Below are 16229 nucleotides of genomic sequence, written 5' to 3'. Positions count from 1 at the left end.
GGGTTATCCAAGATATCAGAAATGCCCTGCACAGGGGGCAATGCTGGAAGGGCATGAGAACTCAGGGGGCATCTCCATTCTTTAGGATAAGAGTTGTCTGTGTCGGTGAACAAATTCTCACCCATCACTGCATTCTTTGGTGCATGGTAACTTTGGAAGGGTAGAACCGATTGCAGGAGGGTAAGAGCCACTATCAGAAGAGCCACCCCCTTCTCTCAGACCCAGTCGCTGTGTCCCTTCTTTCAGCTAAGCCTTGCCTCTAAAGGCACAAGAACACCGCTGGCCCCAGACACTCAAGCTTTAGCATCGGGCCCCACCCAACTTCTCCCACCGGGGAGTGGTTGTGTGTTAGGGAGAGGGGGCCTCTGGTCACTCAGGAGTTAAAATGGCAGCGGGACTGGAGGGGGTGGCGTGGCATGCAGACTGGGAGGAGGCGACCGGAGTGGGCTGGGAGGTTGGGAGAGCGGCGGCGGAGCGGGTGCGGAGGGCGAGTGAGAAGCAGGGAGCAGGCGCGCGGAGGGGCGCCGGGAGCGTGGACCCTGCTGAGGGCACTTGGCCACGCAGCGCGCAGAGGGAGTGCCGGGCTTAATCACGCAGGCTCCGGCCACTAGCGCCGGGGGCAGCGTGGAGCCCGGGGCGGATCATTGTTCTGCGGTCGCCCTCCCCGGCCCTGCCCAGCACCACTCCCAGGACAACTCCACGGCGGGAAGGCGCTCACGGAGCTCCCTGACCTGGGCGGGCGACGCGCGGAGGAAGGGCGCAGACCAGGTTCTCCAGCCGAACAGCGTGGCGGCCCCGGGACCCGGACGGCGGCAGTGGGTGAGTGTGCGGCTGTGGGCTGACCCCGGGTGGCGCGGGGGCCTCTGGTGTGGCTGCAGGGACGAGGCGGGGGCTGAGGAGGGGACGGCCGCGGGCGCCGCCGAGCTGCCTGCGAGGGATCTGGTGACTCGCGGAGGGAGGCGGCCGCGAGCGCAGTGGGAAAGCCGACTGGGGAATGTAAAGAAGGTGGCCGACTGCGCGTAACCCCCCCAGAGGGGCCCGAACCGCCCCAAACTGTTGCTGGGGAGAGCGGGGCCCTGAGATGTCGGGAAGCCAAGAGGTGGCACAGGGCTTAGGGAGGGTGTGACAGGGGCGGCAGCCGGGTGGCAGCACTCTAGAGCCGCGAGGACTTCCCCTTCCTTGGAGCTCGGGTGTCTGTGCGGAGGGGACAAGATGGCCTTGGTGGCTGTCTGAAGTATCTGGAACCAGGAGCCAGACTCCTCCGGGGTTGGCAGGAGTCTATCCGCAGCCTGGGATGGGACACTGGGGTGGGGGATGGGCCGACCTTGGGCTCAGCCCGGGGGCTTGAGAGTGGGAAGCGAAACCCCGAGGGCAACTCTGGGCCCACCGCAGCGCCCAGGAGACTGGAGGGGTTGGCCAGCCACAGGTGGTCCGTCTGTCCTGCAGGCAAGGGCGGCGCAGGCTCTGCTTGCCCAGCCAGCGAAGAGCCGCTGGTGACCAGGCTGAGCTGAGAAGCTGAAGGTGCTGGAGCCCCGGGCCCTGGGGGCGGGCCTAGGGGGTGTTGCTGTGCTCCTCCCCCACTCCCATCCCTATCCTTCCTCCCCCACCGAACGAACAGGAAGGAAAATGTCAGCTGGGCTTTGTGCTCTGTTCCTCAGGCTGCCGCAGCTCCCATCTGTTGAAGCCAACGCAGCTTCTAATGGCAGGGTCGGGAGGGGGTGGGCTGGGCACAGCTCTCAGTGGCAGAGATGGACAGCACAGGCCCTCTGCTTGCAGACCCCAGGAGGTGAGTGGTAGAGAGAACAACCTCCTCTGGTCAGGAGAGGAGAGGTGGCTCCCTGCCAGCCTGGCCATCATCATCAGGAGCTCTGGGTCTTTCCATGTGCCCAAGCCCAAGCCAGGCTCCCCTTTCCCCACCAGCCAGGGATGAACTCTGGTCCAGTGTCCTCTTCCTGTATGAGAAGGCCAGGATCCCCTCCCACTGCCCACTCTTCCTTACAGTTTCCTCCAACGAAAAGCACTGGGCTTGCGGTGAGCAAGGCTGTGTACAGGGCATGAACCCCCCAACCCCCACCTGTGGACCCTGTTGTTATCAGAAAAAAGTCACATGTGGGTGGCCTGACCCACTTTTCTGACTGGCCAGGTGCCCTTGTGTGGAGAAGATGGAAAGAGAGGGGCATAGCTAGGGGTCTGAGCCTTCTAGGCCCTTTGCTTTCCCCTGAGCTGGCTCACACTGTCTCCTCCTTTCTGTCTAGGGGGTCCTTCTGGACATGGCATGGGATGTCATTATTTAGAAAGGATGGCATTAAAGGCCTCAGTGCTCCAGGGATTGAGAACTGCCCAGGATCTAGCAAACACCTGGTATCTAGGAGCACCGTCGCCCCCAATCCATACCCTCCCCCTGGCACAGCCTAACCCAAAGGAGGCACCAGATGCCTGTGGGAACTCAGAGGTCTTCTAAGACGAATTCCACCCAGGCTGAGACAGCAGTTTCCTCTGTAACTCTCCACAATTCCTCCCCACTGCCCATTTTTCCCCTGTGCCTTCCTCCTTCCTTTTTCTCTCTCCTTCACTCTTCACTCCTTTCCTCAAGCATCTCTTCATCTCCCTTTCTTCTCACAGTGCTCTCCCTCTTCTTTCACTCTCCTTCTCCCCAAGACTTTTCCCTCGCTCCCCTCTAGGTCTCTGTCTTCACATTTGCTCCCCCTTCTCTTTCATAAACCGCAGCTTTCATCACAAGCCAGGCAGGTGCTCTGTGCTTTGCTGCATCTGCTTTGCAGAGGAGGAGCCCGGGCTGGTGGGCCTGGCAGCTGCATTTCCCTGGCATGTCTCCTGTACCCTACCATTTGCCCCTTTTACCCCTCTTTTCTTTATTTGCAAGAAAAAAGGAAATACACGGTTTTTTAAAAAATATTCCTTCCTTCAACAATTTATTGAGCACCTACTATGAGCCTAGCATTATTTTAGGATGTAAGGATGCATCAATTAAACAAACTTCCATGTCTCAGGTCAGAACTGAACTTGTACCGGGACTTCGCAGCTGATTAGTTCTGTACCCTCCGGACTCTTTCAAAGATCCACGGCTTGAGTCGCGGTGGGGGAGCGTGAACAGTCCTAGTGAGTTGTCATCATTATTACACTGAGTGACCTCTAACATGACAGGCCCATTTCCTTACAATATACCAGGTACCACAAAGCTTACAGACCCAGGGCCATGGTCTGAGTGGAAGCCCAGTGCTTTAGACAGAGGAGGGAAAAAAGATACAGATCTGTTGCTGAGTACCTATTAAGCACCTGTGTGTCAGAGCTGTAGAAAAATTATCTCATTCAATCCTCCGGACAACCTTCTAAGATCTGAGTTATAATCCCCACCCTTATAGCTGAGGAAATTCAAGGACCAGAGAGGATCAGCCACTTGCCTCAGGTCACAGAGGTTTCCGTTTTGAAATCACTGATTGTTTGCAGTTCATTTGGCCCCTATGATGTTTTTGACATCTGGTAAGTTGTACAGTTATCTAAAGATTACATTTTAAGCAAACTCTTCAGGCACGTGCTTGTCTCCTCAGAATATGAGAATATATAAGGATTTTCTTGCATGAATAAGCTTTCTTAAGTGATCAGGGAAGGCTTCCTGGAGGAGTTGGGACCCTGAGAGAGAAGGCAGGGAGGGCACTGGTCTTTCTGATGCTACACAGATGTGCGACAAGCTGTAGCTAGGCAAACCCCACTCCATACCACCACCCTGCATTCAGGTAGAGTTGATGGGAAATTGCTGTTTTCATTAAGGGTCAGAGGGTAAGACCTTGACCCATGGCCAGTCTAATGAGTCAGTGACACTGGTGTTCTCAGACTCCCTGGCCAAGCCTTGCCTCTGTAAAAGCTCCAAGGCAAAGAATGGCGGTGGGAGGTTTTTGAGCCTGCAAGAATTACAGGGAAGGGCAAGGACGATGAGCAGAGGCTGGATGGGGCAGAAAAAGGGGAGCGTGACCAGGAACAGAAGGGGAAGAGGACAAAGGCAGAAGATAAACTGAGAAACAAAAAACAGAAGGCAAGAGACATGCAAGAAAAGACACAACCAAACAGAACAGGCCACAGCATGTGGTAGAATTGCTAAGACTGGGTGAATAAGAAGAACACCTATATCTTATACTTCCCTAAAGGCCTTGGTTTCTCTCAGTCCTGCAGCTCAGAGGCTGGAATAGTCACCAGGTTAGCCTTATGCAGGCAGTTGCTTAACCAATCAGACCATCTTTTCTAAGCACCTACCTGTATGCTCAGACCTGTGCTAGGTGCTGGAGACAAAGAGACACATCAGACATTGCCTCTGCCTTCCAGGCATTCACAGTGAAAAACATAGATTCTGGAGCTGCATAGCTGGCTTTTGAATCCAGGCTCCACCCCTTTTAGCTGAGTGACATTGGGCAAGTCATCTAACATCTCTGTGCCTCAATTTCCTCATGCATAAATGGGATACTAATATCATCCTAGAGTTGTTATGAGAATTAAATGAGATAATACACATAATGAGCTTAGAACAGTGCCTGGCATACGATTAAGTATATTGTTATTATTCAATAGGAGAGTCAGTCTTACATTAATGAAACAAGTGCTATAATACAGGTATGAGCAGATAAAGAGGTAACTATCTCTGTCTGCAGATTAGGAAATAGTTCTCAAAACACATGATATGTGGGGCAAGGCTTAAAAGGGAGTCAACCAGGCAGAGGTGGTGAGCCTGGGGACACAGGTGCCAAAAGCATCTGGGGCAGACGGATCATGAAGAAGTGCTATGTTGTGTATGTGTTGCCTCCTGTGGATATCAGAAATACGTTGGACATGTCCCACCTCAGCCTCTTTGTTTCCAGTGCTAGGAGCTGAGCTTCCAGTGGGGCTGACAGGTCGCCCAGAAAGTCTCCACACTCTCCAACCTAAAGGAGTTGGTCTTTGGGCAGGCGACCTGGTGCATCCCTGCTGGGATTTGGTCTCATGATTATGACTTCCTAAATTTTCTAAGCCACCATCAAGCAGTCTCTGCTCCAAACTCAGAGCTGCCAAAGCCCTTGTCCTCTGGCTTCTTGCATTTGGGGACCTAGGAGACACCTTAGCCTGAGGGAGCTACTTATTAGGAGGTAAGTTTAACCAGATCTGGTTTAGAATTCAGTTTCTCTCTGTACATTTCTTCCACCCACACCTTCCCTGCTGCTCAGCATTTGATGGGCCTGAAGTGAGTTCCAAGACGAAGGGCAAGCAGAGGGTTCTCGGTCTCCACCTCTCACATTGTAATGGCACCAATCATTGCAGCTAGCATTTATTGACCACTTACTATGTGCTGCACACTGTGCCAAGTGCTTTACCTACATTATTTCATTAAATCCTCAAAAATACCCCTATTAGGTAGGTACTCTTATTTTCTCTAGTTTTAACTGTGGAAACTGAGACTCAGAGGTTCAGTAACTTGCTCAAAGACATATAGCTAGAAAAATAAAAACAGGAAGGATTTAACCTTCCTTCTGACCTGAGGGCTTCTGCATCTTAACCACCCCTAGTGGTCCTTGGGCTTGGAGGATGCTCTGGGGTAAGCCAGCCCACTGTCCTCCCTCCCTACAGTAAAAAGCTCCCCAAGTACTGTCCAAGCTGGAGGCTGCCTGTCCCCTTCTTGGGACCTTCAGAGAGGGTGTCATGCTTTCCTCTTGCTCTCACAGATCACAGGTCCTCAAGAACAAACATTGTTTCCTTCTGCCTCAGCTAAGCGCCTCGGAGGCCACACACAGCCAGTGGCCTCAGAGAAGCTGGACCCTAAGCGTCAGTCCCCAGGGCCATAATAGTGGAAACAATGCAGGGGTGCGTTCTAGGAGATGTGAGGATGGGTGCAGATCCCAGATTCAAGCAGATTAGGTGGGGACGGTTTGGGACACCCCTATTAGTGGGGTGTCCTTAAGGAGACAGCCTCAGATGTCTTAGGAAGAACAAGACACATATAATTGTTCATTTTTACAAACACACAGGGCAGATCCTTTAGGAAAAAAAACATGGGAGAATAGGCAGTGATTGCTGGGCAATCAGCATTGGTCCCGCAGGAAAAGTGGGTCTGTCTTACCTGATCCTTTCAGGGGGGAAGAAAAGGAGGAGGAAGAGATAAGAAAGGCAGGAGGTTATGTTCCTCTATAGTCTTCTGAAAGTGAGCATTCAAAAGCAGATGATGAAAGTGTCTGTCTTTGTCCTGGGAAGGCAGCGATGGTGATGTCGGGAGATGGAGCGGCCACAGAGGGGCAGCTGGTGGACAAGCTAGAAGTTTCAAAGCTGTGCACAGGGAGAGGAAGGACGTGACTACCTTGCCTGGTAATCTCCCCACCCCTCCATCTTCCACTTTTGGACAGACCTTTCTATGGGATGAAGGCAGCTGGGGCTCACACAGCTCCAGGCCCCTGAACTTCAGAAGGTGCTTCCCCAGAGTCGACCCAGGGAACGGTGAAATCCTACGTGTGGAGGGGATGGGGTTCCCAGGCGGGAATTCCTGCCCATTCTCAGGAATTTTTTTCGCTTTTCCATTCCCAAATCCCGAAATATAAACTGTTTTCTGTTCTCCAGATGAATCGTTTCCACAGTGACAGTCGATACTACCAACTACGTGAGTTCAAGGAGCTGATTTTCCCAATTTCCCGACCAACTTTTCTCAGGATTCGGGAACGGGAAAGCGAAAAAATTCCTGAGAATGGGCAGGAATTCCTGCCTGGAAACCCTAGGAGGGGACCTACAGAATTTTCCTGTCCATTGCCCATTGCTTAGCAAAACCATGCCTTAGCCATGTCGGACACAGGGTGGGACTGGAGTCTTTTCATTCAGCAAGAACTTCTTAAGCATCTGTACCTGGCCTGGGGATGTGGACAACAGTACGCAGCCAGCAATCAGAGATTTCTGCCCTCATGGAGCTTATACCTGATTGTCTGAGGAGACAGTAAAATAAATAGCATATTAGAGGGTGGCAAGTGCTAAAGAGAAAAATTAAGCAAGGAAGAGGGGGATAGGAGAGGGTGTGTTAGGAAAAGGAGAGTTTGTAATTTTGCACAGCATGGCCTGGGGAGACCTCACTGAGAAAGTGACGTACCATACGAGTAAAGAGGAAGTGGCTGCCAGCTGGTAAGGGCACCCCAGGCAGAAGGAACAGCAGGAGCAAGGGCTCAGAGGCTGGGCCGTGCCTGGAGGGTTTGAGGAGCAAGGGGGCGGCCAGATCGTGGAGAGCCCTGGAGCTGGGATGAGGAGTTTGGTCTTTCTTCAGAGTGAGATGGAGAGCCTTTGCTGAGTTTTGGGGCAGGGGGTAATGTGATCTGACCTTGAGCACAATCGTAGGCAGTGTGGAGTGGGAGACGGGGACGATATAAAGATACGTTAAGTCACAGTCTTTACTGGTAAGGACACCTATAGATCCGTTGGAGAGGCAAAACTCTTATTCCCAAGAAATAACTAGGGAATAATACCAGACAGTATTTAAAACCAACTGCTAAACTGTGTGATTTAGACTATAAATGTTATCAGAACTGTGAGCTCTGTGTGGGAGTTTATAGGGAACGCTGCCTCGAGGGGGTGTGGCTGATGGGGGGCTGGAAAATGGGGTGGGGTTTGGGTCTGCAGAGGGGGAATTCTCAAGAGGGAAACTTGTAGCTCATGGAGGTGGAAGGGGGAGAAGGGTGACAATGTAGGGGGAGGGCACATGGGTGGGATCAGTCTTTTTCTCTGGAGCAGTCCCTTCCCCACCATCCAGGTTTCTGGTGTCCCTTTTGTTCTGTCTGGTCAGGAGAGCAGTCCTATCTTTAAAGGATGAAAACCCATTGTCCGTTTAATAATAATTGTCACCCCAATAAACTTTAATTAGAAAAAAAAATTGTCCGGCGTTCTTGCCAGCCTATGTCTGTCTTTTGACACCTCTTGCTTTGAGAAAGACCCCTTTCCAGTTCTCAGCTCTCAGGTGGTTTCCAAGATCTGCCCTCCACTAATTGGTTGCTGTCCATCAGCCCCTCAGCCCGCTGATGTCAGGCCCAGTTCTCTGCCATTCCTTGAACTCCATTTTTCTACTCAGTCTGCAGCTGGCTTCTCTTCTCCCTTCCTCTCTGCCCGGGCTCCTGTTTGGTAGGTTACTTCTAAAACATTCCAATTTGTTTCATAAATAGTGGACTGGAAATAATATTGTGCCAAAATGAGCAAACATTCTCCCATGAGGGGTGAGTTTGCCCTTTCCCTGGAGAGAGACCACCTGGGCCTTAGGTCTTGGGGTTTGGTTCGCTTCTGACCTATAGAAAGAATATCCTGGAGTGGAGTGGGGTCCCTCAAGAGTGCCTTCACTTTCTCCTCCCTCTCCCCACCACCAGCCAAAGAGCAGGAGCTAAGAGTCACACAGGCAACCGATTCTGCTAAACAGCCTTCTCCCCTCCTCTGTGGCCTGGCAGCCTGAGAAAGGAGGGCCCACCAACTTGACCTGGAAGCTCTGGGCACAACCTCAGGCCTGAGCCTCAGGCTTCTGTCCTCCTGGCTCCCAGTCCAGAGGAACTGGAATCAGTTAGACCTGGGTTAGTGTCCTCGTCCCTTAGCCACACACCCTTGGGCATTTTATTTAACCTCTCTGAGCCTCAGTTTCCCCATCTATAAATTTTGGTTCATAACGCGTGCTTCATTGAGTTGTTAATAATAAGAACTAACATTTTTGAGTGCTTATGATGTGCCAAAAGCTTCATTGTATTTATTCTCACTTAATCCACATAACACTGTGAAGTGAATATGATTTTCTCCAATTTTGCAGTTGAGGAAACTAAAGCTGGGAAACTTTAAGTAACTTGCCCAAGGCCACACACAGCTGGCAAGTGGCAGAGCCAGAATACAGCCCCAAATCTTCCTGACTCCAGAAGTCTGCTTCTCAACCACCACATTAAACAAACTAATGTGTGTAAAGTGCCTGCTACAAAGTAGAAGCTCAATAAATGTTAGTTCCTTTCCCCCTCAATTTCCCCAGGGCCAGTCCTCCAAAGAACAGCTTTAGCCTACTGAATCACATTTCTCTTCTGGGATCCCCTGGGACATATGATAGAGGTAGGAACAGGAATGAGCTGCCAGTATATACCAAGGGAAAAAAATAAGGTCGAGAGAGGGTAATTTGCATAAAATCATAAAACACCAGGGCTGTGATTAATACCCAGGACACTTTTCTCATAAGAGTTTTTTTATTCATCCCCACTGGGTCTCTGGCAGTTGGCAGAGATATCTTACAGATGTTATGTTGTATGCAAGGAGAATGAGAGGTCACCATCTCCCTCAGGACAAGTCAGAGTCTGTCTCACCTACAAATTCTAGAGTTGGTCACCATGGGCCTGGAAAGATGCTAGCAGGAAGATTCTAACACCTGCACTTTCTGAACTTGGTACTGTTTCTAGAGTTTGTTATAATAATCTGGGGACTCCTCTGGATAGATCTAGGAAAAGGACGGTGTTGAAGGTCAAGGTATGGGAAGAAAGGATGGTATCTCAATTTTATGACTGTTAAATTAGTGTGTCCTCTGTACCAAGTGCAATGCCAAGGGATGGGGATGGGTAATGGGGAGCAAAGGAAAACAGGGTCATGTCCTTGGCCATCATCCGTTCTGACGGGAGAGATCATTCACATGCATGCATGGACACACACACCCACAAACACACACACGCACGCACACCCAGCTCAATCTGACCTTACCTGGAAGTAAAAACAGAAACAGATGACTGCAGAGTAATCTGAGTATGTATGTGCATATAGAATGGAAAGGAAAGAGCTGAGACAAGTGGATTCCCCCAAACAACCCTCATTCTTTCCTTCCTGGAGAGCTCTTTTCTGGTGGACATAGAGACCCATCACTCTGTGCACCACACCAAGACAGCCTAAGTCTGCCAACGTTCACACTTGAGAAGCAGGCCTCAGAGTTCCTCTGAATTCTTTGTAAGGATCACCCATGTAGAAAAAGAGTCCAGGTCACAGCACTTTAAAACTGATGGCAACTGAGAGTCCTGTGGCTTTCAAACATTTACAGAAATCGATCCATTTTTAAAAACATATGTGTGATAGACAGAATAATGGCCCCCCAAAGATGTCTGTGTACTAGGCCCTGGAACCTGTGAATATGTCAGCTTACATGGCAAGAGGAATTAAGGTTGCAGATGGAGTTAAAGTTGCTAATCAGCTGACCTTAACATAAATCTATGTTAAGTAGACCCAGTGTAATCACAAGGGTCCTTTAAGTGTGGAAGACAGAGGCAGAAGTCAGTGTCAGAGTGAGAAAGGCTGCATTGGTGGCTTTGAAGAATGAAGGGGACATGAGCCAAAGAATGTGGATAGCCTCTAGAAGCTAGGAAAGGCCAGGAAACAGATGCTGCCTAGAATCTCCACAAAGGAATGCAGACCTGCCAACACCTTGAATTTAGCCCAGTGAGATCCATTTTGCATTGTAAGATAATAAATCTGTGTTAAACCACTAACTTTATGGTAATGTGTTGTAACAACTACAGGAAATTACTACAAGGCTGCTGTAGTTGGAGCAAAGCGGATGGACCAGAACCCCACTGACTCTGCCTCCTCCTGACCCATGACCCCAGAGGAATCATTTCATAACTGAACAGCCCAGTTTGAAATAAACTGTGTCAGAAACACATCCCAGTTATTTTCCAGATGATGAAACCAAGGCCCAGAGAGAAGTGGCTTTGTCAGAGGTCACACTGAGTTAGTGGAAGAGTGGTGACTCCAATCCAGGGCCTGCTTCTGTCTTATCAGAATTTCTGGATACTTACTGGCAGTCTTACACACAGTCTCTCAACCATTTTCAACAAGTGTGTGTTTTAACTTACAAGGGCCCGGGCACTATGCTGAGCACTGGGCAGAAGCCAAGTGAGTTCCAAGCTCAGGAAGAATGTTGCTTGAGGGCTATCCTGCCCTCAGCCCCTTGCTGGGCCTCAGTCTCCTCCAAGCACAAGCAATAGCTCAGGTTTCTAAGGGTCCTTGGCTCCGGGATGGTCCCCAGGGGGGCTTTATCCCAGCCACCTCCTCTGGAGACAGACACAGGTCTATGGGGGACAGGGCTGGGACCGCTGGCCCAGGATGCAGCTGCCCCCTCCCCCCGAAGCCTGTGCAGCATTTATCACACCTACCAAGCTGCACGTGGGCAGTACTGGGGCTTTGGGGAGGGGATGGAGAGGAGGACGCAGAGCCTGGTGCCCTGTCTGGAATCAGAACCCCAATAGTTCGTAGCACATTATCTCCCCTTTGCTAGGCACTTTGGCCTTTCCAGCTCTCCCCACAGCACACCTGAGCCACAGGCTGACCCCCAGGGCTGCCAGCTCCTGGTGTCGGTCTCCATGGCAACCCCACATTTGTTGTTCTGGTTTCTAATGACTTATTGGCATGTGTGGTAATTTGTAGAGGTTGGCAGGCAGAGTTGAGGGGAGTAGTGGGGAGGGGATGGGAGGCAGTGAGAGGGACTTGGCAGTGGGGAGGGGTCGGGTATTGGATAAAGATGGAGGCACACTTTTCTTTTTGCCCCGTCCTTCCTATTCCCCGCTGTTTAATATCCGGAGTGAGGTTGCTGCTTCAGATCCAGAGCCTCCCCTCTATGAGGAGCGTCAGAAGGAGACAGATGGACAGACAGCTGTAGAACACAGCTGCTCACCTGTCAGGCAGAGGCAGGCAGGTGTGGGGGCTGACAGCCATGTTCATCTGTGGCAGGTCAGACCACTCATGTTTTCTGCCACTCTCCTGCCTGCTCCCCAGGCTCTGAGAACAAGGGGTACCCCCTGGACCCAGTTGTCACTCTGCCTCATGGGGAGGGGAGCAGGGACAGTGTATTCACCGGACAGGTCATTGCATCTTCATGGCCCCTCATAGAGAGCCAAGCTGGGCAGCACGGAATGAAATGCCAGATTGTGTAGGTAGTGGGTGAGCCAGCCAAGCAATCAAAGTGGAGAGATTAGTGAGGGTCTGACTCTCTCTCCTTGTCTTTGGCAAATCTTACCCAGCCTCAAAACTACTTCCCCAGAACATGGCAGTGGGGAGCCTCAGATGGTCTGTGTTGCTGCAATCTTCCTACACGCTTCTCTGCCTCCCCCTTTTCTTCTGTCTCTCGATTGATTCTATTCTGTTTATGCCCTAGTATGAGGCAGCCTGGTGTGCTGAACAGCACCAGCTTTAAAATTGCAGACATCTTGTTTAGAATCCTGTGGCCACTGCTTACCAGCTCTATGACCTTGGACATGCCTCCTAAACTCTCTTTGAGCCTCAGTTTGCCGGTCTGTAAAATAGGGTTAACATAACCATCTCACCAGCTTGTGAAAATGAAACCAGCTCATACTTGTGAAACATGTGGCACGTAGTAGGCACCAATAAATATGAAAGAATTTTCAAAGTAATCTTTTAATTATCTACTTTTAATTATCTACTCAAATAAATAGGAGCAGTGTGATCAATAATTTTGAAAATCCTGGTGAGCTTTGTAGAGTTTTCTTTCTGAAATATTCAAGAATACCCTTCATTGATTCAGTAAATATTTATTGCATTTCTACTGTGTACAGTGTTGAGTCAGGTGCTGGGTCTTTCCTGGTATTTCATGATTAGCGTAAAATTAGGTTGTCTGTGCATTCTCTAAGCATATAGCATCTGACAGTAGATGGAAGGAGAGGGAAGCGAAGGAGGGCTAGTAACAGAGAGAGGGTAGCCCAAGGTCAACCACGTAAGTGGATCTTCCATGGATTTCTGAGAAGTGGCTGGTCCCAAGAGGAAGATCTGCGTTGTGATGGCTCTGTCTGGTTCATGTCAGTGAGACTCGCTGCCGACTCCTCAGAAATGATGAGTCTGTTTTTATAACTGGAAAATGAAAGAAGGAGCCAGTGGGTGATTGCTCCTCCGAGGACATACGCTGCTGCTGAGGCTCGAAGGGGCCACCAGTGACCACCCAGCCACCAGGCAAAAGAGGAGCAGAGGCACCTGCATTCACCTCGGCATCTAAGCACAGACCACAGCTTCCTTGGCTGGTGCTGGGAGGGCGGTGAGGAGAGCCGGGGGGAGCTGGGCAGCTTGACTTCCGCTCTGCCAGCCGATGGACTTCTGGCTGTAGCAGGAGTCTTGTCTGTTCTTCTCTTGGCCTCCCCACAGCCTCCTCCAAGATGGCATACCAGAGATGTGCAAACAGAATGTCAGAGATGGCTGGGGCCCTGGAGAGTGTCGGGGCCACTGCTTCCTCACCTTCTCATTCACATCATAGCACACATATACAATGACAATGGCTCAGGGACTCTGACTGACCCAGGGGTAAAGGGGATCACGATTTTGGTACACCTGTAACCCGTTCATGGCTCTCTAAGGTCAGTGGGGAAGCTCTAACTTAGCCATTTCCTCCATCCTATTTTTATGGATGAGAAACCCGTGGCCCAGGATGGGGAAAGGATTTGCCCAAGGTCAGAGCATGTTAGTGTCATCAGGGCTGGATATATATATCTCCTAACTTCTGGCCGTGGGCTGTATCTATTATGTCTTCCCAAGACTCCTTCCACTTTCTTTCCTGACCTTTCACTCTGGAGAATGTACTTCACATGCAAGGGAATGTAATTTCTCTAAGAGATGGTTATTCCCCAACTCTCATAAAATCAGGCTGCATCTCCACCTCCCCCTTGCCATCCCCAGCCACCTTTCTGCTTCAGTGAAGCCTTTGCCATCTACTCGTAGAAATCCTCTCTTTTCTAAGTCTGTCCATTGCCCTGGTGAGATCAGTAACTACATGGGAACTCATCCTACCCCCAGCCCGTCATCCCCTTCACTGGCTTCCATACTTCAGCTACTCGTTCCCAACGTCACACCTTAGATCTTACCATCATCTGATAGTCACCTAGTAGAGATCCCTGCTTTCTGGTCACCACCTCCTGGCCTCCCAGCCTGCTGTCTGATGCCTCCCACATAGCCATTCTTTAACCTCATTGGGACCTTTGGTCCATTGGCACTTCTACTTTCTTGCCATCCATTACCTTCCTCTGTCTTTCTTCTCTGAGTCCAGATAGATTCCATGTTCCGTCATTTTAAGAGCTCTCCTACCAATATCCTAAACTCTCTCGACTCTCTTTTTATTACCCCAGTCTGGCAAAGTCTCAGTCTGGATTAATCACTCTATCTGCTTCTTCTGACTTTATCCAAAGAACCTGCTAGAAAAAAACAAAATGAGGCAGATTGGTACCTTTAAAAATTCACCATCACCAGCCCAATTTATTCTTCAAAAGTGCTGGTTATCTCGGGTTATCTCTCGCCTGACTCTCAATGGCCATTTCACAACTTCCTCCCCAAACCATCACCTACACCCTCACTCTCAGCTGATGACCTTACCTCCTACTTCCCAAAGAAATAGAAGTCATCAGGCAGAACTCCCTCAGCTCATCCCCTCCACACCCTCACATATACCTGCCTCTGTACCAGCCCTCTCCTCCTCTCCCTCCTATTTCTGCAGGAGGCATTTCCATTGTAGGCCAGTTCTTCTACCACCTCCGTTCTAGATCCTGTCCTCTGGTCTTCTCTGGAACATCCTTCCCACCATGCTCACGTTTCTCCCATCTTCAAAACAACAAATATCTTCCTCAAGTCCAACTCCACTTTCTGCTATTACCTTGTCTCTTTTCTCCTTACAAGCCAAAGTTCTTGAAAGAATTGGCTATACTAGCTCTCTCCAATTCTGCACCTCCCACTTCCTCTGTCCCACTTCAGTCTGGCTTCCTCCCCCGTCACTCTGCTGCAACAACTCTCCATATCACTAAGCACAGGGAACATTTTTCAGTTCTCAGAAGCATTTTTCCCTCCTTTCTGACACTTTCCTCTCCCTTGGGGTCTCTGACGGCATATTCTTGCCTTTTCTGGTTACCCCTAAGTCTTCTTTGCTGACTCAGCTTTCCCTTCTCGATCTTTAAACCTTGGTGTTCTTTATAATCTGGTTCAAGGTATTCTCTTCTGACTGGATACTTGTCCCTAGACCATCTCATGAATGATTTCCATTATCAGCCACCTTCAGGTGACAACCAAATCTACATCTGTAGCCTCTTTATCTGAACTCCATGTTCTTATAACCATCTCCCTAGTTGACTAAGTTACATGTCGCAAGAAACCTCAAAGACAGAGTCATGATTCTCCTCCTAAATCACCCACTGTCTTCTCCACCCCTGTCTGATCCCCCTCCAGCATTGCCTGTTTTTGTGAATGGCACCACTGCACACCAGCTGTGTATGCCATAAGCTGGGAGTCATTGTCAACTCTTCCCTTAACGTTTACACCCAGTCCATCACCAGGTCTTGCCTAATCTACTTCCAAAACAGCACCTAGATCCATGCAGTCTTTCCCATCTTCACAGCCTCTATGTTATTATACTTCAGGCTGCCCTCACCTCTCACCTGGACCACAGGAATCACTTACTCATTGGCTCTACACTTGCCCCTCTAATTTAGTCTTCAAATAGCTGCTAGAATAATCTTACAAGGTCACAATCTTGATCTGGTCATATTTTCTAACTCTCAAAACTCTTCAATGATTCTTAACACTCTTTAGGATGAGCAATGGCTGACAACCCCTTATAGAACCTGGCCAGTGTCTAACTCTCTGGTTCTATCACCCCATCCCCAACCCCCGTGCTCTGCACACTACACTTTGCCTTCTTATAGTTTCTTGACTTGCTAAGATCCTCTTTGCCTCATGGCCCTCACAGGTACTGTTCCTCGGCCCTTCATCACTTTTCCCACTCCATAGTTCTCCTCCCTAAATTCTACTTACCTTTCAGATCTCAGCTCATATAGCTCTTCCTTAGAAAATCTTCCCTAGGGTACCTCCAGAATTTTATCAGGCTGCTGTTAAACACTCTTGTATGTACTGTATTCTTCTCTCAACACACATTATGGTATCTAATTATATAGTTGGGTGTGTATTAGATCAATGTCTGTCTCTGCCACTAGACTGTGACCCTATGAGGACAGAGACCCTATCTGTTTATTTCACTATTGTAGCACTAGTGCCTGGCACACATTAGGTGTTCAAAAATATTGAGGGAGTGAATTCATTAATGAAAAGTTTTTATATACAAAGGATCTCCTTGAAAAAGCTGGAGGAAAAGCTACCCTCTAAGTGTGACATGGGTAGACCAGATGACTGTTTCCTCACCAGTGTAAGCATAGCTCCTGTTCCTGTCCCCTTTCTTTTCCCTTCAC

At 49.8% G+C, this 16229-nt stretch overlaps 1 protein-coding gene across 4 annotated transcripts in view; it reads left to right on the top strand.

Moving 5' to 3' along the window:
- Positions 1-444: 444 nt before the first annotated feature.
- LRRN2 (leucine rich repeat neuronal 2) overlaps positions 445-16229 on the top strand; it is a 76477-nt gene continuing 60692 nt past the window's right edge. For 2 of the 4 annotated variants that reach the window (XM_081026955.1, XM_081026958.1), the window contains exon 1: positions 445-819. The gene's annotated coding sequence lies outside the window, so the exon portion shown is untranslated. Of the gene's footprint in view, positions 820-6228; positions 6340-16229 lie in introns of all 4 variants that reach the window. The other 2 variants (XM_081026957.1, XM_081026956.1) reach the window with 2 other exon arrangements.

This window comes from Rhinolophus hipposideros (genome assembly GCF_964194185.1).
Source record: "Rhinolophus hipposideros genome assembly, chromosome: 19".
In the NCBI taxonomy this organism is placed as follows: Eukaryota; Metazoa; Chordata; class Mammalia; order Chiroptera; family Rhinolophidae; genus Rhinolophus; species Rhinolophus hipposideros.
The sequence above is the reverse complement of the archived record's forward strand: the minus strand, read 5'-3'. Positions and strand labels throughout refer to the sequence as shown.